A 26,685-nucleotide genomic window follows, 5' to 3' on the forward strand; every position below is an offset into this window, starting at 1 on the left:
TAATATTCTGGAGTATATGATTATAATAGATAAGTAAATACTCTCTCCATATAAAAATGTAAAACATTCTTTTTATATTTATCTCTATTAAACACGTTATAATAAATGTAAAGTTATTATCAACAAGGACACTTAAAAAAAAAAAACAATGATTACATATCGAAAAATTAAAAATGCCTTACATTTTGTAACAAAAAGAGTACTTTTTTACAATAAAGTACACACGCGTCTTGCTTAAAAATAGAATATTTATCATATTTTAATTAAATAATTTAACAGCAAAGACACAAGAAAGTGAATGAGATTAACACAAACAGTAAAATAACGCAGGGTTTGAAGGTTGTATCCAAATCAGGAGGTTAACTAAATGCTCCAGCATAGAAAATACAGAAAGCGAGGCGGGTCAGTAACCCTAAACAATGTGAAGAAACTACATTGTGAACATTTGCTCTAGCAAAGACTATTATTATGATATACTTACAGATCTAACATGCTAGCGCCTGCAGGCCTCAATTACCTGAAAGAGGCTTCCGTGCCAGAAAGAAATACATTGGTGTGAAAATCTCTTTCCTGAAAATAGACACGTTCATGTCAAGTTTCGGACTTTCAGGTAAAGTCATGCGCTTAAATAATAATAAAATATTTAGTAGGTAGAAAAATATTGTTTAAAAATACATTTTTCATTTTCTTCTTAAAGAAATACTTTTTGGTCCGCCAAGTATTGTTTAAGATTCATTTTTTCTTTTCTTCTTCTTTTTTTTTTTTTATTTTTTGGGGTGGGGGTGGGTTTGGTTTCAGAATTGTCTCCTAGTCATGCGTGTAGGTTACTAATCACAATGAGAGAGAGCATTGTCTGAAGTTATAACATAGAACTGTTTAGATTTTGACTGTCCAACAGCCTAGTTGTTCTTTTCCCTATTGTTTTTTTAAAAACTGTTTTATCAATTTTAAAATTTTTTTTTTTGCGATGGTTTGAGAAAAATTGATTAAATTAACTATATTTTTCAATAACTAAATATAGTGTGCTTTGAAAACCAGAAAAATAAAATGAAAATAACTTTAAGATGTTTTCATTTTTTATTTTTAAAAACAAAGAGTGAACAATTTTGAAAACAATTAAATCCAAAGCACATATCCATGAGTTTTTTAAATTTTTTTGTTTTTAAAAATAGAAACCAAATGGATTCAAATTTTCTAATTTATACGTTTGTGGCTAACATCCAAAGTCTGCTTCTTTTATAATTAATCAAAATATTAAAATTTCTAAAAGAGGGATAAAAAACTATCGTCATCAAATTCTGAATGGGACGTTTGGTGCAAAATGAGAATGAAAAAGAGAATGAGAATTGGAAAGTTTTTTGCCATAAGTATAGGAAGCTCCCTTTCTAAGGAAATCATTTTCCGATCTATCAAACACAATAAAAAGGCTTTCTCTCATCTTTTCTGTCCATCAAATCCATTTTCTATGTATCAAACGCAGCCTAAATTTAATCAGCAGTTCAGATATGTAACCGATGGATTAAAAATAAATACTTACTTGCCACCTTCAACAAGTCCCTCCGCAGCCTTTTCTAGAAATTGTTGAACCCTGAGACTTCCCTTAGGTGCTAGTCCGAGATACTCCAGAGTCTTGACCTAGAAATAAATTCAGAGAGCCAATCAACCAATATACAACAACAATAACAAGCCTTATTCTACAGGTGGGATTGGTTATATGTACTGTGTGACGCCATTATGCTATGTCAACACTATCTCAAAGACATGAAGGAATGTTAGCTTTGATACCCCCCGTATTTTTTTAGTTTCTGCCTATATATCTCTCTACTGTGCTAATATTAAGAAATTTTCATATCGATTAATTGGCTGGCTGTGATGAAGATTTTAAATATTAGCACAGTAGAGAGAAGTATAGTTTGCGAATACTTACATAACAACCAGCCAATCAACCAATGCAAAAATTTTAAATATTAGCACACTAGAGAGGTACACAGGTAGCTCTGATCAATAAACTAAACCGATAGGGTAAGTATCAGATCTAACATACGTGTCTTCGTGAGAGTACATGTATCCTATAACTTTTAGCAACATGCAGACATTTTATAGAATACAACGGTGATCAGTAGTATTACCATGTTTCTGGTGAAAAGTCGGCCAACGTATGTCAGACGGAAACTACTCATCGAGAAGTGATTTGTATCTAATGGCAAGTACCAAGGGATAGCAGAATCGACCGCAATATCTTTTTCCCAGATGATCTTTGTAAAAGGAACGAACATACCACTCAGCCAACTACATTGTCCATCTTATAAATGTTCAAACAATAAGCTTATGGTAACAACAGGCGGGTGTTCACCTCAAATCCTGCTTGCTTTAGAGCTTCAAGACACTTTGAGGTCAACCTAATGTCGGGAAGCCCATCACCGAGCTCAATTTCTGCCTGTACATATGAATTTTAGTTTCCAAATTTAAAACCTTGAGAATGAATAAGTAATGTCAAATAAAATTCTTTCAATTCTTCTGCATCATACCTTTATTTTTTGGTGTTCTTGATTACTGGGGTCAAAGGCATCAGTCATGCACCACTCATACGCAGCAAAATATTGGCCTGGCTTCAACACTCTATAGATTTCTTTATAACATCCATACTAACCATATCAGGAAACAAAAAAATAGAAAAGAGAAGAGAGTTAAACTAAAAATAAAAACAAAAGAAAGGAGTAAAAACATCAAACTTTGTTGAACATGATTAACTGCCACATACAGCATCCGGAGCATGGCAAGTAGCTTCAATTGCATATATTGCATCAAAAGAATTGTCTGGGAACGGCATTTTCATGAAGTCGGCCTGCATTATCAAAATATATCATCATATTATTAAAGAGTCCACTTTAACACAATTCACTGAAATATAAAAATTGAAATTCGAAACATCAACCTTGACAAAATTGCAAGTCTTATCCACTCCAGTTCTGCGATTGAGCTCCTGTAGACAAACGTGTTAGTAGGTATATAAGATTAATTATCAAGAACTATCATCTATAGACCACAGAATATGCAAATCTGCACGATTCCTTTATGAACAAGGAATATCACATTGTCAAACAAGTACCACAAGATTGTCATGAACGTGTGCTTAATGCTTTATCAGAAAATATAATTTCAGAAACATGGGATACAGATACTAAACCAATGTTCATAATTTATAACAAGTCATCAACTAGATTCAAGGATAGTACAAAAAGATCAAGATGACACTGCATACCTTTCCTCTGGTTATTTGATACTCATTGTTGTTCAATCCTATAATTGATGTCATGCTGCACAAATAGAGTAAAGCTTGTAACTGCAATTTTACTCGCGAAAAGGGAAGCTAGACATATTAGGATTACAACGCATTTACACCTTCCTCACTAATGTAAACTATCTCTATGACGAGAGATTCCAATTGAAGGAATATGAATATGGATATTGTTTTGGCATAAAGTAATTCTTCATCACGTATATTCTTTTCCAATAAATATGAAGTCATTTTATAGAGTTTATTGAATATATTCTCGTTATACCCCAAAAAGCAAGCTGAATAGAGAGGCGAATCAGAGTATAACCCAATTATGAAAACTGAATAAGCAATAACTATCAAAGAAAAAAAAATACAGGAAGATTAGCAAACCTGAATCGAGCAATTTCCCTCATAGGTCCCCCAATTCCACATCCAACGTCCAAAACCTAAATTTAACCAAAAAAAAAAAGAATTCTAAATTATTTTCTATGAAAAATATTTAATAATTTCTTTTAAGTTCTGCCATCAAATTATTATTCAATAATAATATGACAAATGTGGAATTTTACAAACAAGTGAATTGCTTTTACAGCTTATTGTTGCGACGTTAGGCTTTTTTTTTAATTCGGAAGTCTTTTTTTTATTTGTTGACCTGCAAAGACATCAGAAACAATGCTCAAGTCTAATCCAAAACAGAAAACCATATACAAGTAATGAATACAAACACCTTCTGTCCAGGCTTCAAACCAAGTTGTAAAGCAAGAAAGTGCTCATGTCGCTTGATGCTTTCTTGCAGAGATTCCCCTTTCCATCTTGATAACCAAGAAAATAGCAGTGTGAATTAGTAATAAAAAAAATTAAAATAATTGTACAATTTGTCCAAGAATGAGGCAAACGGACACCTGGGTGCAAAGTGGAAAGACTCCCCCAGCCAAATTCATAAAAGCTGGTAACAAGATCGTAGTATTTATTAACCTGCAGGACACATAAAAATCTTAGTTTTTTGTTTTCTATATACAATCAAGTTGATTCTAACTAAGATAAATCATAGAAAATTCCCAATTTCATAAAAGCACAGGTTATTAAGCTATAAGCTAATCATCCAAACCAGCCTTGCTTGATAACCAATGTAACTACTTAGGTGTCTATATATATATATATATTGTTTGAGTAAACTACCTGGATAGAAAAATAGTAATTTGGAAATTGTTTCAATGCCACATAATTTGAAAATCTTTCAAATTGCAGAAACCAAAAAAAAAAAAAAAAAGTATGTGACAATATTAAGACGAAGTTTATACTGAACTGTAAGCCAGAAGTTTAGCCTATTACAGATGTCAATAAAGCTTAATTGTAAATCAACTTGACAATGTGATGAGATGATAGGGTACTAGGTGATAAAACCGGCAAGGATATCTCAGTAACATTCACAAATAGTTTCAGCATGATCTTGGGGAAAAAAGGGATGATTGTAAATCCTGTAGATGTACATTTGTCATGGGGCACTCTAGAATCAGATAAAGTTTGACGTAGCTTATAGCATGTAGATGACACGAAGGTTAATTAGCGCAAGATATAGAGAAAACTTCAAAATGTTGATTGCTAAATACGAGTATCTCTAAGTTCTCACCATATCGGTGTAGTTGGCTTTTCTCTCTTCCAAATCACCTCCATAAGAAACGTGATACTTCTCATACCTGAAACATAACTTTGGAACTTCAGACCACGGAGAGCAGCAGTTAATACAACCAAATCTCAGGTATTTTAATACAGCAACACTTTTATTTACTTACATACATATATAATTTATATGGATCAATTTTCACAAGTAACCAAGTAACTAATGTAGTAAAATTTTCAATTTTCTCCGCATCACTCCTTTTTTTTTTTTTTTTGTAGTTGGTCAAGTAGTGAGGGGGGCACCCTGGGGGGGGGGGATTTGGCCGTCTCCTTGTGCACAATTTAACCAGCCCACTTCTCCGTCTGGTCACCAGCACGGCATCTATGCTTGATCTAGCAGAGTCAACGAAATTCCTTTGGACCAAACCTTCTGGGTTTCACTAATCCTTGTTTAAACGAATCAAATTTAGATATTTAGTGAGTGCCAATTCAATCCCACATTGAGGAATTTTGGAATCACTATTCAAACAAACTAGGCCTAAATCACCCAATTTATTCTAATCACCAATTTCCCCAGTGGCTTGGCTAAGCGTAATCCAAACATTGACTATCAGGTGCAGTTGTGTGAAGGTGATAGTTCGGTACACTATGACGCAAGGATCACTATGATTCATTAAAATAGATATAAAGTAGTGGAATTTATTGGCAAATCCATTTTTGGCAAGTTTGTATCGGTTCTTTGAACCTATATAAAATAAACCATTTTAAGTCGTGTACCTATGTCGGTTCTTTTTACCCATTATTGGCACACCCAGTTCTAGTAGTGGGTAGTTAGGTGAGGCATGACATTTGACTTTCCGCTCAAAAAAAAAAAAAAGGAAGTAAAAACATCCACAAGCAGAATCATCTGGCAAATGCATTGAACAGGACACACAGACTGACAGCTAGTCGTTTTCCACAAGCCCAAAGAAGGCATCACGCATCAATCAGAAGCATATAGCATCAGGACCAGCATAACAGGATTTCCTACATTCTTCTTTTCTAAGATAATCAACGTTAATACGAATGCCACATTTTCCCCCCTGGATTATTATTTCCATCGATATAAGGCTAGAATGAAGTATAATCTACACTGGGAATCAGAGAGAAAACGAGACCCCCCACTAAGATACAAATTAAAACATCAATGCAAAAAACAAAAAAAAAAAACAAAAAAGAAAACAAACAAACGAACAAAGAACTGTCATTGCAAGAAGCAAAACCGAGACTCGCAGCTTCAAATCAGAAAGATAATTGAGAATATATACTTGTCAACAGCAGACAGGACTTCGGCTTTCTCAATCTTTCCTCCGACACCATACGCCAGATCCAACGCGCCAGCTTTTGCCATCTCTAGCAGATTTCAGAACGAACTGTCAAAGATCTAAACAGTAAACACAACACCAAAAAGAAAAATCAGTAAAAAGTACAACCCACGAATTAAAATCATCAAAACAAACAAATCAAACCACCAAGAAAAAAGAAGAAGAAGTAAATGTACATGCAGAAGCAGAATGCATTGAAAACAAATTTGAGAAATGAGTTTAGAAGGAAATGCACTACAAAGGTGATGAAAAATGGAGTAAACCTGTAAAAGGAAACGATCTTCGCCGTCAAAGAATCGCGATGACAGAGAGAAAAAGGAAGCGGAAAAAGATGAAGGGAAATTAGGTAAAAGAGGAATCAGGAATTGAAAAGAAAAGCAAAACGAATTGTGTGTGATGTGAGCGAGCGTGAAGAAGTTTGGTTGCGTCGAAGAGTAGAGGCCACTTCCGTCCACGTTCCGAGTAAAGTAACAGTCGCGGTAGTGGGCCCCTCCATCTGTTTCAAAAACTAATTCATTTAATATTTTTTAGGAAAACATAATCTTGAGTATGCTCAAGTTTTGCTAGATATTTTTACACTTTTTTTTAATATTTTAAATTTTTATAATACTATTTATGAAAAAATTTAAAACATTCCAAAAAAATATAGAAACTTATATTACTGCAAAAAAATGCAGAAAATTATAATAAAACTCAAACAAAATATAGGAATAGAGTTATGTTTTTCTTATCACTTTCTTCATTAAAAAATATTATTTTTTAAAGTGTTTTCATTAAATAAACTATTTTATATTTTTTTAAGGTAAAATATTTTATTAAATAAAAATAAATATAAAAAATAAAATTAATTTAAAATTAAATAACTTATTTATTAAAAGTTAAATTTTGATTAAAAATACTTTATAACTTTAATTGAAGGAGTTTTTATTAAAAAATATGATAAAATTTGGAGACACCTCTGTCGGTGGGCAAGGGATGTCGCTTTTTGTTTTATTTTTTATTTTCCTCCTTATTTTTCCTTTTATCACATCAAAAGTTTTTAATTGTTCAAATTTAATTTACCATAATAATCTACCATAAAATTATTATTATCATTTTATATAAAATATTATATTTTTAAAATATTTAGATGAAAATTTTAATAGTTCAAATTTATTTATATATTTATAATTAAAAATAAAATAAAATAAAATTTCACTAAATATTAAATTAAACCTGTTAAAATTTTGATTCAAGAGTGGTGAGAAAAAAAGAGGAAAATGGAAAATAATGAAAATGGAGACATCCCTCCCCATTTATTTTTCTGACCCTCAAATTTCCCCATGTTTTTTCTTTATTATTGTAAGATCAAATATTGTCAAGATTTCAAATTTAATTGTTAATAATATTATTTTATAATTTTATACAAAATATGTCATTAAAATATTATAGTTTTAAAATATTTATATTAAATTTTAATAATTTAAATTTATTTATATATTTTATTTAAAATTAAAATAATAATTTTATTAAATATTAAATTTAAATTGTTAAAGTTTTGATTTTATGATGATGAGAAGAAAAGATGGAAAAAAGAAAGTGAAAAAGAAAAAGACCATTTATCTCCCTATCCCGAGATCTACGCGTGATTAATCTTGAAAAATATTGCAGCTTTCGAAGAAGAACGAGCTTTCTCATGACCTGTCGATGTTGTCCTTTCAGTGAATCACATTTTCAATATTTTATTTCCCACAATGTTAAATAATTTTCTCTGGTGAAGCCTGGAGAATTTGGATTTGGATTCTCCATGCTTTGTAGGGGGGAAACACGATAAAATAAAGCGAAAAATGAGGTTAAAAACATAACTCAGAAAAAGAACTTAGCATTGTCTTTTAAATTTAAATACAAAGTCAGGGGAAAACAAAAAAAAAATTAAGTCAAGTTATGCTAGAGAGTTAAAATACAATTTTATTCTTAAATTTTTTTCCAAGGAGCAATTTTGCTCCTATATTGATACACATGTAAAATAATTTTATTCTTAAACTTTTTTTTAGGAGCAAAAAACTGTTTTTACAAAGTACCTAGCACTCCTCAAAAAAATAATTTAAAAATAAAATTGTCACATTTATTAGTACAAAAGTAAAATTATTCTTGAAGAAAAATTCAAAATTAAAAATGTATTTTAACCCTAAAACAAATCTCAAGAAGATTTTTGGAAGAACCTGCATTGCAGAACATGAAAGAAAATATATAGTACAGTAACAAAAAGGTATCAAATATATATAAATATATATTAAAAACATCATTGTTATATTAATGGCATATCATCTTCATGGGACCTTAACAAAATTGACAAGTGGTCCGGTCTTTTCAGGCCTCTTACATTCTAAGATCAAGTTTGGAAGAAATGAGCTGTAGGTTGTCCAGATTTCTTGAAGTACAAGAAGACATTTATTTATTATTTCAGTATTTTTTTAATTATTGAAATGAAGAGGAGATATGATTTGGTACTTTGGTGAATAATAACATGGCATTGTTTTTTAAATACAATTTTACGGAAAAAACCTTGCCAAAAAAAAAAGAAAAAAGTAGTCAAGCTCTATCTAAGTTTAAAAATATTTTTCAAAATTGGTGATTTTGAGAATGCTGTTGGTTTTATCTTGAGCTAGACAATCGGTATAATTATTTCTTCTTTAAACACGTGATTAAAGGGGATCATCCAATTTTTAATTACAAAAGCCCCGACATTGTTGAGAATTTCATAAACAAGGTTTTCATTGGAAAAGTTATGTCGAGAAAGCGTTAAAGCTTGAAGATAATCAGAGAATAAAACAACTTTAGCAAACTCACAGCAGAGATTATGGCCTTCAGAGTACTCAAAAGTTTTGATCCCTTTATCTCCATATATAAAAAAATTTTTAAAATCTTTTTAATTTTTAAATATAAGAAGTTATTAATATATTTTTTAATGAATAAATTATTATATCTTTATTAAATTAAAAAAAAAGATAAGTACTTTTATAAATTTACTTTAAAAAAAGAAATATATTTTTTATTCACAATAATTACGGGCAAAATTAAAAAGTTGCTATGCTTTTAATTAGATAACCAACTTTTATTGATTTACATAATTCGATTAAAAACATTTTATATAGAGAATATTAATGCTTTGATGGTAATTAAAATATTTAGAGAAACCTCGGGCTCAATTATCCTGATAATCAGGGATAAAACCACCACAAGCACAGCACCATAAGCGAGAACCTGCATTGTAGAACATGAAAGAAAATATATAGTACAATGGAGAAAGATGTCAAATGTGGAAGATGAGTTGCAGATTTTTCACTATGTTACTTCTCTCAAATGTATTTGTGAATGAGCTCTTCATCCCAATTTCTCTTAAAATAAGCTCTTATAATAGTTGTCAATTATTGAATTATATAATGGAACAAATTTATATAATTAGCTTTATATATTTAATGTATTTGTTTCCAAATAAATCAAAGTATGTATATATATATATATATATATGAATCTTTTATAGGTTATTTATTCTATAATAAACCCATACTGTTAATTTTTTTTAACATATTAAGATCAACTTGTTATGATTTGATTAGGCATGAGTATATTAAGTATATAAATTTACATACATATAAGTCTTGCCCTTATATAATTACCATACAGCATTTTGTTATATATATATATATATATATATACTCCCTTCATTAAAAAATGTAAGGCATTTTTAATTGAATCTTATTTTTTAATAAAGTAGTTATCTGTTTTCAAATTAACCCTATCTTTTTATATTGACTCCTATTAAACACATTATAATATATATAAAATTATTCATTAATAAGGACACTTTTGAAAAAACAACAATGATTACACTTCAAAAAACTAAAAATACCTTACATTTTTTAATATCTAACTCCTCAAAAAATATTTTATATTTTTTAATAGAGGGATTAAAAACATCATTGTTATATTAATGGTGTATCATCTTCAAGGGACCTTAACAAAATTGACAAGTGGTCCAATCTTTTTAGACCTCTTAAACTCTAAGAGCAAGTTTGAAGAAAAATAAGCTCTAGGCTATCCAGATTTATTAAAGTATAAAAAGACATTTATTTATTATTTTATTTTTATTTTTATAGATTATTTATTCTATAATAAACCTATATTATTACTTTTTTTAAAATATTAAGATTTACTTGTTATGATTTGATTAGGCATAAGCATGTTAAGTGTATAAGTTTACATAAATATAAGTCTTGCCCTTGTATAATTACCATACAACATTGTGTTATATATATATATATATATATTCCCTCCATTAAAAAATGTAAGGCATTTTTAATTGAATCTCAGTTTTTAATAAAGTAGTTATCTATTTTCAAACTAACTCTATCTTTTTATATTTACCTATATTAAACACTTTACATTAAATATAAAATCATTCATTAATAAGGACACTTTTGAAAAAACGGCAATGATTACATTTTAAAAGATGAAAAATATCTTATATTTTTTAATATTCAACTCCTTAAAAAATGTTTCATATTTTTTAATGAAAGAATTAAAAACATCATTGTTATATTAATGGCATATCATCTTCAAGGGACCTTAACAGAATTGACAAGTGGCCTAGTCTTTTTAGACCTCTTAAACTCTAAGATCAAGTTTGAAGAAGAAAATAGCTCTAGGCTATTCGAATTTATCAAAGTATAAAAAGACATTTATTTGTTATTTCAATTTTTCTTAATTATTGAAATGAAGGGGGGATACGATTTGGTACTTTGGTGAATAAGAACATAGCATTGTATTTTAAATACAAGGATTCAGAAAAATCCTTGCAAAAGAAAAAAAAAAAAAGCAAGCCATATCAAAGTTTAAAAAGATTCTTCTAAAATGGTGATTTTAAGAATGTCATTAGTTGTATTTTGAACTAGACAATTAGTACAATCATTTACTTCTTTGAACATGTGGTCGAAGATGATTATTCAATTTTTAATTACAAAATCCTTGACGATATTGAGAGCTTTATAAAAAGGGGCGTTCATTGAAAAAGTTATGTTGGATAAGCATTAAAACTTTAAGATAATCAGAGTATGTATTGACTTTTGCAAATTTGTTGCAAAGATTAAGGCCTTCAAAATGGCCAAAAACCACTGCATCACTGCTAGGGTGATAATCAAGACATTTGAAGAAATCTTTAGGCCAATTAGCTTGGATGATTTGTAGATAACAACATGAAAAAAAATTGTTCTCTGTCACGGGCTGAGAGTCTGGCGCAGCACACGGCGGCCGTGCGGCGTCCTGGAGGACCCCATAATCCTCAGGACAAGCCTTACCACATACGGATCACACTGGTTTCGCCCTGCCATGGGCTCATCAGGGAGGCGGCACTAGCCCCCAACCAGTTGTGCACTCAGTCCGAAGACTGAGGCAGAACGCACCCAATGCCAATATCGCCTCCTTTACCCATATTGTACGAGGCTAACTAGTGGATCGTTCATTACATTGGTTTTTACACGATCACGGAGATATCATCCGTGACATTCTCCCACACCCAATCTAGCACGCCCTCGTGCTAGGGGAGAAAGACTCTGCCCAAGGATCGCACGTACAGTACTGCCACAAACACATTAGCTTACTGCTGAATGGCCACCCGAGTTTTGTAATCTTCGGACCCACTCGCACTCGGGAGCCAACAGGAGTGGGGTCGACAACGGCCAACCTTCCCGCCTGAGTCCCCACTTTTGGACCCACCTACTCGGAGGCCTTTTTGGAGCGGTGCCGAGGTCGACCAGTCCCAACGTGGGACCCCACAGGCACACGGCAGTAAAGTACGTCCTGCTCTGATACCACTCTGTCACGGACTGAGAGTCTAGCGCAGCACACGGCGCCCGTGCGGCGTCCTGGAGGACCCCAAAATCCTCAGGACAAGCCTTACCACATACGAATTACACTGGTTTCGCCCTGCCATGGGTTCATCAAGGAGGCGGCATTAGCCCCTAACCAGTTGTGCACTCAGTCCGAAGATTGAGGCAGAACACCCATAATGCCAATGTCGCCCCCTTTACCCATATTGTGCAAGGCTAACCAGCGGATCGTTCATTATCTTGGTCTTTACACGGTCACGGAGATATCATACGTGACATTCTCCCACACCCAATCTAGCACGCCCTCGTGCTAGGGGAGAAAGACTCCGCCCAAGGATCGTACGTACAGTACTGCCACAAACACATCAGCTTACTGCTGAATGGCCACCCGAGTCCTGCACTCTTCGGACCCACTCGCACCCGCGAGCCAACAGGAGTGGGGTTGACAACGGCCAACCTTCCCGCCCGAGTCCCCACTTTTGGACCCACCTACTCGGAGGCCTTTCTGGAGCGGTGCCGAGGTCGACCAGTCCCAACGTGGGACCCCACAGGCACACGGCAGTAAAGTACGTCCTGCTCTTGAAACTGAGAAAATATACTAAGTTTATGCTTACCTTACTAACAACATCATTTACTAAGGCAATATACCTTTGATGTACTTGTTAACATCGTACAATACCTTACTAACAACACAACTTGTTTATGCTGATCTTGCCATTCAGGGCAAGTCCGCCTCTGCCATGCTCGACACAGGAGCATCCCACAACTTCATAGAGGTTAAAGAAGCTAAGAGATTGGGTATCCAACTCAACAAGGGAGAAGGCACCATCAAGGCAGTGAACTCCCCAGCCAAACAAGTCCTTGGGATTGCCAAAGATGTGAAGGTGAAGATCGGGGACTGGCAAGGTACGCTGGACTTTACTGTTGTCCCTATGGATGATTTCAAAGTTGTGTTGGGACTTGCTTTTTTTTGCAAAGCACATGCCTTCCCTATTCCCGAAGCCAAGTCTATGGTGGTCATTGACTCCAACATGATCCGGGTAATCCCCTTGAAACGCTTGGAGAAACCCAGCCCTATGATTTCTGCCTTGCAATTCAAGAGGGGTCTCAAGAACTCAGAAGGGTATATTGCCACTGTATGTTCATTGGCCGAGGAAGAGGATGGCCTAACCAAGCCACGGGAAACCTTACCACCTTGCATCCAAAAGGTGCTACAGGAGTACAAGTACGTCATGCCCGATGAGTTGCCCAAGAAACTACCTCCTAGAAGAGAGGTAGACCATCAGATCAAGTTGGAGCCTGGTGCCAAACCACCTGCTTTGGCACCTTACCACATGTCACCTCCAGAACTTGCAGAGTTAAGGAGACAACTGCAAGATCTCCTTGATTCAAGATATATTCAACCATCTAAGGCCCCATATGGTGCCCCAGTCCTCTTTCAGAAGAAGAAGGATGGATCGTTACGAATGTGCATCGACTACAGGGCCTTGAATAAGATTACTATCAAGAATAAGTACCCGATACCTTTGATTGCTGACTTGTTCAATCAGCTTGGAAAGGCCAGGTACTTCTCTAAGCTTGATCTTCGATCCGGGTACTATCAAGTACGCATCGCCGCAGGTGATGAGCCGAAGACAACCTGCGTGATAAGATATGGAGCATTTGAGTTCCTTGTCATGCCCTTTGGACTGACGAACGCCCCGGCAACATTCTGCACGCTCATGAACAAGTTGTTCCACCCTTACTTGGACCCGTTCGTGGTGGTATGCTTGGATGACATTGTGGTGTACATCAAGACTCTTGAAAAGCATGCTCACACTTGAAGAAAGTCTTCCAGGTACTCTCTGATCACGAACTCTATATTAAGCTAGAAAAATGTTCTTTTGCCAAACAAGAGGTGGACTTCTTGGGGCATAAGATCAAGGATGGGAAGCTCATGATGGACCCAACTAAGGTGCAAGCCATTCAAGAATGGCAGCCTCCTACCAAGGTCCCAGAGTTAAGATCATTTCTTGGTCTGGTGAACTACTATCGACGGTTCATCAAGGGGTATTCAAAAATCACTGCTCCATTGACGGATTTACTCAATAAGAACAAATCTTGGCAATGGTCACCGGATTGCCAGGATGCTTTTGAAAAGTTGAAGCAGATGGTCGCGCAAGAACCTGTTATGTCCTTGCCCGACTACTCCAAGCCGTTTGAGGTACACACCGATGCCACAGACTTTGTAATAGGGGGCGTGTTAATGCAAGAAAGACACCCTATTGCGTACGAGAGCCGCAAGCTCAATGACACGGAGAGGCGCTACACGGTGCAAGAGAAAGAGATGTCTGCCATCATCCATTGTCTACGAACCTGGTGTCATTACTTACTTGGGAGCAAGTTTACTATTATGATAGACAATGTTACTACGAGCTACTTCCAAACACAAAAGAAGCTCAGCCCGAAGCAATCTCGCTGGCAAGATTTTCTTGCTGAGTTTGATTATTGGTTGGAGTACAAGCCAGGCAAAGCAAACGTGGTGGCGGATGTCCTAAGCAGGAAAGCCGAGTTAGCCACTCTCTCAGCAAGCATGCCCCAGAATGACTTCCTTGAAAGAATCAAGGAAGGAATGTCTCAGGACTCATTCGCAAGGGACTTAGTAAAGCTTGCTACCGAAGGCAAGACTTGAAGATTTTGGGTGAATGATGGAATACTCTACACCATTGGGAACTGAGTCTATGTGCCGAAATGGGGCAACCTTCGAAGGGATGTCCTAAAAGAATGCCATGATTCCATGTGGGCCGGACATCCAGGTATGACCAGAACACATGCTCTCGTACAAAATCATTTCTATTGGCCACATATGCAAGACGATGTCGAAGCATATGTGAGAACTTACTTAGTGTGCCAGCAAGATAAGGTTGAACAACAACATCCTGCTGGTCTACTCGAACCTTTGCCGGTGGCTGAGAGACTATGGGAGAGCGTCTCCATGGACTTCATAGTTGCTCTCCCTAAGTCTGAAGGATGTGGGAGTATCATGGTGGTGGTTGATAGATTCAGCAAATATGCCACCTTTATACGAGCCCCAGCAGATTGCAAGGTTAATGAAGCGGCACGCTTGTTTTTCAAGCATGTCGTGAAGCTATGGGGGATCCCTCGCAACATCATCAGTGATCGAGACCCCCGATTCACCGGGAAATTCTGGAGAGAACTTTTCAAACTCTTGGGGATAGATTTGAATTTCTCAACAAGTTTTCATCCTCAGAGCGATGGACAAACAGAGAGAATCAACGCTTTGTTAGAGCTCTACCTTCGGCACTATATGAGCGCTCATCAACGAGATTGGGCTAAGTTGCTCGACGTGGCCCAATTCTCTTACAACTTGCAGCGAAGCGAGTCGACAGGTAAGAGCCCTTTTGAGATAGTTACCGGACAACAACCTCTAACCCCTAACGCACTTGCCATACCATACAAGGGAGACAATCCAGCTGCCTATAAGTTTACCAAGGAATGGCAAGAAGAAGCCGACATTACTCGTGCATGCTTGGATAAAGCTTCCCGAAAAATGAAGAAGTGGGCAGACAAGAAGCGGCGCCCCATTGAGTTTCAAGTAGGTGACTTGGTCATGGTTAAGTTATTACCGAATCAATTCAAGTCACTGTGCAAAGTCCACAAAGACTTGGTCAGGAGATATGAAGGCCCTTTCCCTACCATCAAACGTGTAGGAAAGGTTGCGTACCAGGTGCAACTCCCTCCCAAGCTTAAGATTCATCTTGTTGTCCATATTAGTCTCTTGAAGAAATACTATAGAGATGAAGAAGATCCATCTCGAAGTATCTCTAAGAGAGCACCGACTGCGGTCGTCACTGAGTACGACAAGGAGATAGAAGAAATCCTTGCTGACAGGGTGATCAGAAAGAGAGGAGTTCCCAACTACACTGAGTACTTAATCAAGTGAAAGGGTTAACCAGACTTTGAAGCTAGTTGGGAACGTGAAGACCTCCTGTGGTAGTTCACTGACCAAATCCAACGCTATAAGGAGGAAGGCGCAACGAGGGCATCGCGAAATCAAGTGGGGGAGAATGTCACGTTTTGTCATTTTTCACAAGGTCCGGGATACTCCAGAACCCTCCAGAAGGCTCCTAGCTAACCTTAAGAGTGCTAGAGAGTGCAAGAACATTCTAGAAAAGCCTACACAACTCTAGCCTCAATATTTTAATATTGTCTCTAGATTCTTCCATTTAAATATCTAGATATTTGTTAAGAGAATTCTAGAGAATCAATTGTAACCGTATGATAGATTTAATCTCCACCGTCCATTAAGGAGGTGGGAACATTCTAGATCCAAAGGGAGGCCTATAAATACCTCACCCCTCCTCATTTGTAAATCATCCTTGAGTTCTCAAAGCAATAGAACTCTCACATTCTCCAAACTCTCTCTACTCTTCTTTGCCTTCAAGCTTTCCCTTTCCTTTACTTAGCCAAGTATCCTCCTTTCATACGAGTTAGGCTTACTTAGCAACTTCCAGTGAAGGTTGTCTAAGTGCCGCACGGGTCAAAAGACTAGCCCCGTGACAGTTGGTATCAGAGCAAGACATACTTTACTGCCGTGTGCCTGTGGGGTCCCACGTTGGGACTGGTCGACCTCGGCACCGCTCCAGAAAGGGATACCCAATCTCTTAGCTTCTTTAGCCTCCATGAAGTTATGGGATGCTCCTGTGTCGAGCATGGCAGAGGCGGACTTGCCCTGAATGGCAAGATTAGCATAAAGTAGACCCTTCTCTTCCTTCCTAGATGGGGAAAAGAGTCCAGTCAAGAAATTCAAATATTGGAGGGAACTAAGGTCGATCTGTTCCTCCTTGTCCCGGCTATCCTTCATCTTAGCAACCAAGGCATTCATAGCCTTGCGGTTGGGGCAGTCACGAGTCCAGTGTGGACTATGGCACATGAAGCATGGCTTTGATGGCTTTGAGGCATCACGCTTGATTGAGGGTGGTCTATCCTGTCTAGAACTCCCACCAAAGAATCTACCACCATCCTTACGATCATAGTTCTTCTTTTGTCCTCCTTTGTCTCCTTCACTGTTACCAGGATTAGGCTTTTTAGACTTCGTGGAGTAGTCGATTATGCACTCAGCAGCAGCAATTACCTCATCTAGAGTTTGCACTTTGCGTCTATCGAGTTCTACTCTCGCCCAATCTTTAAGTCCGTCCATGAAGTAGAAAAGAGCCTCCTTGTCGGACAGGTCCTCGATCTCGACCATGATGGTAGTAAACTCTTTGATGTAGTCAGGAATACTACTAGTTTGTCTCAATCTACGAAGCTTACCTCGAGCCTCTATCTCAGCATTGTAGGGAACAAAGTGCTTGTGGAGTTCTGACTTGAACAGCTCCCATGTGTTGAGAGTGCAGATACCCTTCTCTCGCTCAGCATGCTTTCTGCACCACTATGGTTGGGCTGCATCTCGGAGAAAAGTTGAAGCATTGTTGATTCTGATCAAGTCGTTAGAGACTCCTATGGCCTCGAAGTACTGTTCTAGGCCAAAGAGAAAGTTCTCCACAATCGTGGCACTACGAGCCCCATTGTACATGGCCAGCTTGGGCACTTTCAGACCCTGAGAAGTGGCGTTTGAAGTACTGCTACTAATAGGGCTACTCACACAGCGATAAGATTCCCATTCATGACGAATCTCATCCATTTGATAGCGTAGACCTCGCACCTCATCTCTCACATATTTGTGGAGATCGGCGAGATCACGTCTGAGGGAACGAATGTCTTCCCCTAAATCTTTGTTAAGGTCTGCAATCATCAACTTGGCAGCCCGCGTTATCTCAGTATTCTCTTGGATGAGATTGTTGAGTTGATCGTTGAGTCCCCCTATAGTAGTTCTCACTTCCTCCATGTTAGATTCCAAGCTAACAACACGAGGTTCAAGGGACTCACCTGCGGGTGCCCTGCTCCGGCCTCGCTCTCGCTTGGACCTGGGGTAAGCTTGCTCCTGTTGTGCATGAGCTTGCTCCTACGCTTCCGTGCCAACGACGTTTCCTTCCTCAGTTGCCATCGTACAATACATTATAGGGGGAATGCAACTTAGATAATGAAGGAAATATGTGAGAGATGAGGTGCGAGGTTTACGCTATCAAATGGATGAGATTCGTCATGAATGGGAATCTCATTGCTGTGTGAGTAGCCCTATTAGTGGTAGTACTTCAAACGCCACTTCTTAGGGTTTGAAAGTGCCCAAGCTGGCCATGTACATGGGGCTCGTAGTGCCACGATTGTGGAGAACTTTCTCTTTGGCCTAGAACAGTACTTCGAGGCCATAGGTCTCTTTAACGACTTGATTAGAATCAACAATGCTTCAACTTTTCTTCGAGATGCAGCCCAACCATAGTGGTGCAGAAAGCATGCTGAGCGAGAGAAGGGTATCTGCACTCTCAACACATGGGAGCTGTTCAAGTCAGAACTCCACAAGCACTTTGTTCCCTACAATGCTGAGATAGAGGCTCGAGGTAAGCTTCGTAGATTGAGACAAACTAGTAGTATTCCTGACTACATCAAAGAGTTTACTACCATCATGCTCGAGATCAAGGACCTGTCCGACAAGGAGGTTCTTTTCTACTTCATGGACGAAGTTAAAGACTGGGCGAGAGTAGAACTCGATAGATGCAAAGTGAAAATTCTAGATGAGGCAATTGCTGCTGCTGAGTGCATAATCGACTACTCCACCAAGTCCAAAAAGCCTAATCCTGGTAATAGTGGAGGAGACAAAGGAGGATAAAAGAAGAACTATGATCGTAAGGATGGTGGTAGATTCTTTGGTGGGAGTTCTAGACAGGATAAACCACCCTTAATCAAGCGTGATGCCTCAAAGCCACCGAGGCCATGCTTCATGTGCGATGGTCTACACTGGACTCGTGACTGCCCCAACCGCAAGGCTATGAATGCCTTGGTTGCTGAGATGAAGGATAACCGGGACAAGGAGCAACAGATCGACCTTGGTTCCCTCCAACATTTGAATTCCTTGACTGGACTCTTTTCCCCATCTAAGAAGGAAGAGAAAGGTCTACTTTATGCTGATCTTGCCATTAAGGGCAAGTCCGCCTCTACCATGCTCGACACAGGAGCATCCCATAACTTCATGGAGGCTAAAGAAGCTAAGAGATTGGGTATCCAACTCAACAAAGGAGAAGGCACCATCAAGGCAGTGAACTCCCCAGCCAAACAAGTCCTTGGGATTGCCAAGGATGTGAAGGTGAAGATCGGGGACTGGCAAGGTACGTTAGACTTTACTGTTGTCCCTATGGATGATTTCAAAGTTGTATTGGGACTTGCTTTCTTTTGCAAAGCACATGCCTTCCCTATTCCCGAAGCCAAGTCTATGGTGGTCATTGACTCCAACATGATCCGGGTAATCCCCTTGAAACGCTTGGAGAAACCCAACCCTATGATTTCTGCCTTGCAATTCAAGAGGGGCCTCAAGAACTCAGAAGGGTATATTGCCACTGTACGTTCATTGGCCGAGGAAGAGGATGGCCCAACCAAGCCACGAGAAACCTTGCCACCTTGCATCCAAGAGGTGCTACAGGAGTACAAGCACGTCATGCCCGATGAGTTGCCTAAGAAACTACCTCCCAGAAGAGAGGTAGACCATCAGATCGAGTTGGAGCCTGGTGCCAAACCACCTGCCTTGGCACCTTACCGCATGTCACCTCCAGAACTTGCAGAGTTAAGGAGACAACTGCAAGATCTCCTTGATTCAGGATATATTCAACCATCTAAGGCCTCATATGGTGCTCCAGTCCTCTTTCAGAAGAAGAAGGATGGATCGTTGTGAATGTGCATCGACTACAGGGCCTTGAACAAGATCACTATCAAGAATAAGTACCCGATACCTTTGATTGCTGACTTGTTTGATCAGCTTGGAAAAGCCAGGTACTTCTCTAAGCTTGATCTTCGATCTGGGTACTATCAAGTACGCATCGCCGCAGGTGATGAACCGAAGACAACCTGCGTGACGAGATATGGAGCATTCGAGTTTCTTGTCATGCCCTTTGGACTGACGAATGCCCCGGCAACATTCTGCACGCTCATGAACAAGTTGTTCCACCCTTACTTGGACCAGTTCGTGGTGGTATACTTGGATGACATTGTGGTGTACAGCAAGACTCTTGAAGAGCATGCTCAACACTTGAAGAAAGTCTTCCATGTACTCTCTGATCACGAACTCTATATTAAGTTGGAAAAATGTTCTTTTGCCAAACAAGAGGTGGACTTCTTGGGGCATAAGATCAAGGATGGGAAGCTCATGATGGACCCAACTAAGGTGCAAGCCATTGAAGAATGGCAGCCTCCTACCAAGGTCCCAGAGTTAAGATCATTTCTTGGTCTGGTGAACTACTATCGACGGTTCATCAAGGGGTATTCAAAAATCACTGCTCTATTGACAGATTTACTCAATAAGAACAAATCTTAGCAATGGTCACCGGATTGCCAGGATGCTTTTGAAAAGCTGAAGCAGATGGTCACGCAAGAGCCTGTTATGTCCTTGCTTGACTACTCCAAGCCGTTTGAGGTACACACCGATGCCTCAGACTTTGCAATAGGGGGCGTGTTAATGCAAGAAAGACACCCTATTGCGTACGAGAGCCGCAAGCTCAATGACACAGAGAGGCGCTACACGGTGCAAGAGAAAGAGATGTCTGCCATCATCCATTGTCTACGAACCTGGCGTCATTACTTACTTGGGAGCAAGTTTACTATTATGACAGACAATGTTGCTACGAGCTACTTCCAAACACAAAAGAAGCTCAGCTCGAAGCAAGCTCGCTAGCAAGATTTTCTTGCTGAGTTTGATTATCAGTTGGAGTACAAGCCAGGCAAAGCGAATGTGGTGGCGGATGCCTTAAGCAGGAAAGCCGAGTTAGCCACTCTCTCAACAAGCATGCCCCAGAATGACTTCCTTGAAAGAATCAAGGAAGGAATGTCTCAGGACTCATCCGCAAGGGACTTAGTAAAGCTTGCTACCGAAGGCAAGACTTGAAGATTTTGGGTGAATGATGGAATACTCTACACCATTGGGAACCGAGTCTATGTGCCGAAATGGGGCAACCTTCGAAGGGATGTCCTAAAAGAGTGCCATGATTCCATGTGGGCCGGACATCCAGGTATGACCAGAACACATGCTCTCGTACAAAATCATTTCTATTGGCCACATATGCAAGACGATGTCGAAGCATATGTGAGAACTTGCTTAGTGTGCCAGCAAAATAAGGTTGAACAACAACATCCTGCTGGTCTACTCAAACCTTTGCCGGTGGCTGAGAGACCATGGGAGAGCGTCTCCATGGACTTCATAGTTGCTCTCCCTAAGTCTGAAGGATGTGGGAGTATCATGGTGGTGGTTGATAGATTCAGCAAATATGCCACCTTTATACCAACCCCAGCAGATTGCAAGGTTGATGAAGCGGCATGCTTATTTTTCCAGCATGTCGTGAAACTATGGGGGATCCCTCGCAACATCGTCAATGATCGAGATCCCCGATTCACCGGAAAATTCTGGAGGGAACTTTTCAAGCTCTTGGGGACAGATTTGAATTTCTCAACAAGCTTTCATCCTCATGGCGATGGACAAACAGAGCGAATCAACGCTTTGTTAGAGCTCTACCTTCGGCACTATGTGAGCGCTCATTAATGAGATTGGGCTAAGTTGCTCGATGTGGCCCAATTCTCTTACAACTTGTAGCGAAGCGAGTCGACAGGTAAGAGCCCTTTTGAGATAGTTACCGGACAACAACCTCTAACTCCCAACGCACTTGCCACACCATACAAGGAAGACAAGCCAGCTGCCTATAAGTTTACCAAGGAATGGCAAGAAGAAGCCGACATTACTCGTGCATGCCTGGATAAAGCTTCCCGAAAAATGAAGAAGTGGGCAGACAAGAAGCGGCGCCCCATTGAGTTTCAAGTAGGTGACTTGGTCATGGTCAAGTTATTGCCAAATCAATTCAAGTCACTACGCAAAGTCCATAAGGGCTTAGTCAGGAGATTTGAAGGTCCTTTCCCCATCATCAAACGTGTGGGAAAGGTTGCGTACCAAGTACAACTCCCTCCCAGGCTAGCAAAAAGTGACTCATCAATCAAATAATGTTTGGGTTGATGGAAATGAAATATTAAAAATAAAACAAATGTTATAAAAAAAAGTAGAACAAATGTTTGTTTGTTATAAAAAAAAATTAATTTGTAATTGATCCTAAGTAAGGTTCATATAAATTTAAAAAATAGAAAGGATATTTTTTTTTAAAATATCATGTTGATCCCTTCCTCATAAAGAAGTGGATCCTACCCAAATGCATTTCTCACACGGCACATACCACACCCATAACATTTTTTGTTCCCCCCTTTTTTTTGCCTGAATTTTTTTTTTGGTTCCCATTTAATCATGTGGAAGTTTGATTCTTTAATCTTTTGCATCAAGAAGTATGGTTACAAGAATGGGTACCGATAAACCAAAAGATTATTAGCAAAAAAAAGAGCATTGTATTTAAAATGAAAGAGAAATAGAATCAATGCATTTCACTTTGAAAATTATAACTAATTTTTTAAACCTGCTTTGTTTAGAATTACTCTCTCTGTTAAAAAATGTAAAGCATTTTTTGAAGGGTTAGATGTTAAAAAATGTAAGACATTTTTAATTTTTTAATTTATAATTATTGACTTTTTTTCCTCTCAAAAGTGTCCCTATTGAGTAAATTACTTTATATTTATTTTAAAATGAAATACCATATTAAATAAGAGTAAATATAAAAATATAAGGTTAATTTAGAAATAAATAACCACTTTTTTTGGTGGTGAAATTTAATTAAAAATGTCTTATATTTTTTAACGGAGGAAGTATATAATAATAGTCATAAGTAAGGATGGAAATAGGCAAGGCTCCCGATACATCTTGGCTAAAAGTGTTCAGAACCGATCAAAACCGAAAGGATCGATCCAAACCAACCCAAACCAAAAGAAATCGATCAAAATTGAACAACAATAAAGACTACTTCAGTTTTTATGATATGAGAATCGATTGGTTTGGTTCAAGTTCGATTTTGAGTATAAGAAACCGAACCAAACCAAGCCAAACTTGATTAAAAAATATTAGTTATTATTTATTAAATATATAACCATTTATCTACAAGAAGCATTTTGTTTTGAATTTTTTATAGTAATGGATAAACATTTTTAAAGGACTTGAATGGAAATGCATAATATTAAATAATTATAACAATGATGCCATGACCATCATTTAATTATTTACAATTTGAAAGTCTCAGTATTCAATTTATTTAAAAGAAATATTTTATTTTAAATTTTATATAATAAGTTTTTCATTATTTATTAAAATATAGATACATAGATAAACATTTTCAAAGGACTTGAATGAAAATGTATAATATTAAATAATTTTAATCTTAAAAACTTATATCAATTTTTATGATTAATTATCATTATCACATTAAAATTTTATTATATTTTTATACCTCTATTTATGAAAAAATGGAGCAAAAAAGAATTAGATTTAATTTTAATACATAGCATCATTATGAAGATGGAAAAAAGGAAAAAAAAATTAAATAAGTGCATTGAAGCCCGATTCAGACCTTAACCAAACCAAACCAAATCGAACTCCATAAAAACCGATCAGGTCCCAATTATGAGTAAACCAAATGGTTCGGTTTGATTTGGTTTTTGGCCAAAACCAAACCAAATCGAACCTATGAACACCCTTAATCTTGACCTACTTTAGGTTGGCCTAGTTTATTTACTATAGGCTCAGGCTAGGTTTAGGCATTTAATTAGGTTTATTTAACTAAATAGGCTAAGTTTATTTCTTCAAGGCTTAGCTTACGAGCTCTCCAGGCCGACCTATTTACACACACATATTATGTAATATATCACACACATCAATTTCGTCTTTTAATTTTTAATGAATCTATTCTTTTTATTTTTAATTATATTTTTAATTGGATTGAATTTATATATTAATTTTAATATTATTACTTTATTGTTGTACTGTATTGTAGTTAGTAAGTCTTTGTAATTATTATATATTGTAATTAATAAATCAAGTTATATATTGTATACTAATAGTTCTAAAATATATTTAAAACGTTGAAAACTAAAATGTAAGCTTATTTAAAATGTTTATTTTTAAGTAGGCTTTCAGGCCAGGCCAGGCCTTAGGTAGGCTCAAGCCCGAGCCATGAAAAAAATCTTATACAGGCTTTAGGTTAGACTCAAGCTTTTCACTTACCATACAGACTCATGCTCATTTGGCCAAAGCTTAACTTGGCCTAGTCTATTTTCATCCCTACAAAGACTTGACAGATTAACTCTTACCACAATTTCCACAAGATCAACATTCCCTCTTGGTATATTTGTTTCAAAACATTATTAAAATACTCAATCATAAATTTTAATCTTAATTCAAACTCCTAGGTTATTACATTTTACATGTGCAAATATATGAAAGAAAATTACATTTTATTAAAGATCAATTGCATATTGTGAAAGACAGGTTGCATATGTTTTTAAAAGAATCCATAAGGGAAATTAGCAAGAAATATTCAAATATGAATAAATAATATTCAAATATGTGAAGGAAAATTGTATTTCATTGAAAATCAATCGCATATCACGGAGACAGGTTGCATATGCTTTCAAAGATATTTATAAAAAAAAATTAGTAAGAGATATTCAAATAATATGCACAAGTAATATTTGACTATATGAAAAAAAAATTACATTTCATTAAAAATTAGTCGCATATAGTGCAAAAAAAATTGCATATGTTTCATTGAAGATGATTTGCATATATCATGAAAGAAACATTGTATATGACATATTGACACTAAAGGACCTCATGCTTCAAGACTTAATAAATTGACAACAAAAAACCTTATTTCACATGTTGACACCAAAAAACCTTATGTTACATATTGACATTTAATAATTGATGATGAAAGACCTGTGACATATTAACAACCAAAAATCTTGTATAACATATTAACAACAAAAAACCTTACTCAATTTTTATTTTTTGTTTTTTTAGGCCCTTTACAGCATTTAACATTTAATAATTATTAACAGCAAAGGACTTTTTTTTTCAAAACAATCCCAAGTCCTTCTTAGCAGTTAGATTTCCGGTGAATTTTTTATTATAGCAATTTCTCCTTTTTCACTTTGAAAAAATAAAAAATACAAAATACAAAATCTGTACCGTCAAATTTAGTAAGCGGATGCGGAGGAGGGTTCCCTCCTTAGGAAGCCAATGCCGAACAAGGGGAAAAAAAAGCGCACTGAGACAACTCAAACCTAATTGTCTCTCAAATATTTTGGGGGTTAAAAAAGCAGTGAGTTTCACTGAGGACATTGAACAAACACCTTGCGTGTGCTCTCTTTCCCATCGCAAAATCGAATCCTTCAAACAGACAATCGAAAAAAGGACCAATCAAAGAGGAAGAAAAGATTGATTATAGCCCCACCTAGACTTTATCATCCGGCTTTGATTCTTCAGAAGAAGGGAAAGTGTCCACCACTGCCGAACCAAGCGACACCTCATGGTTTTGTTGTTGTTGTTGATGATGTTGATGGTCAGCGTTCATGGCGTTCTCAAGGTCCCTCAATCTCGTCCTCACCACGCTGGTGATCAAAACTGCCACAAAAACGAGCATGAGAAAGTTTTCAAATCGAACAAAGAAAGAAAATCGAAAGGCAGTTGAATCAGAGCGGGTACTCGCGGCGGTTCCGATGGTCCAGATCCATAGGATCTTCAAGCCAGGGCTCTTCTCTTTGGGCATGTAGACGAAGATCGAAGATAAGCTAGGTTGTGCCTGCAAAAGTGAATTTGTGAGAGGAATAAGCGAAAATGAAGAAATTTTGCAGAAGAAGAAGGAGAAGAAACCTGAAAAGCCAAAACGGGAAGGGATCGGAGTGCGAAGGATTCGCATTAGGGTGAAGAGAAGGGAAGTTACTCCCCAGTTCAGTCTCGCAGTGTGAGTGACAGATCCATAACGGGGTGTGATTTCCTTTCGCTAGGTTAAACTATTTTTCACATCAAGTTTTGTTTTTTTTTTAAAAATATTTTCATCTTTATTTGAAAAAAAATAATAATAAAATTTTTTTAAATTATATAAATAATAATTTAATTTCTCAAGTGCCATAACATGAATGAAGTTTTTGGGATTCTCTTTGTTAATAAGTTTTTTAGAGAAAGATTATTTTATTCTTACTAAAAAATAATAAAATTTAATCAAAACTTTTATTTAAAAAATTATAACTTTTATTTTATCAAGTATAGTTTTTATTATTAAAAATAAATCTCAATGATAACTTTTGTTTTAAGAATATCAATTTTTGTATGTGAATCACAATAATTAGACAAAAAAATCACAATTCATCAAGTTGTAATTTTTATTATTGAAAAATAAATTCTTAAAATAATAAGCTTCATTCACAATTTTTATTTAAAGAATTAAATTTTTTTAAAAAAAATTACAAGAACTAAACAAAAAAATATAAT

The 26,685-nt window shown here is 36.7% G+C and overlaps 1 long non-coding RNA gene and 1 pseudogene across 1 annotated transcript; both read right to left on the reverse strand.

Moving 5' to 3' along the window:
• Positions 1-285: 285 nt before the first annotated feature.
• On the reverse strand, positions 286-6,703 carry LOC129313603 (cycloartenol-C-24-methyltransferase-like; annotated as a pseudogene).
• An 18,666-nt stretch (positions 6,704-25,369) lies between these two features.
• LOC129312479 (uncharacterized) lies at positions 25,370-26,192 on the reverse strand. The gene is made up of 3 exons (XR_008593591.1): positions 26,068-26,192; positions 25,900-25,996; positions 25,370-25,818 (listed from the first exon to the last, which is right to left on the reverse strand). It is a non-coding gene; the product is annotated as an uncharacterized LOC129312479 (long non-coding RNA).
• Between the last annotated feature and the right edge of the window lie 493 nt (positions 26,193-26,685).

Source organism: Prosopis cineraria, unplaced genomic scaffold, assembly GCF_029017545.1.
Source record: "Prosopis cineraria cultivar Desert tree isolate PC_DT_omini unplaced genomic scaffold, ASM2901754v1 PC6, whole genome shotgun sequence".
NCBI lineage: Eukaryota > Viridiplantae > Streptophyta > Magnoliopsida > Fabales > Fabaceae > Prosopis > Prosopis cineraria.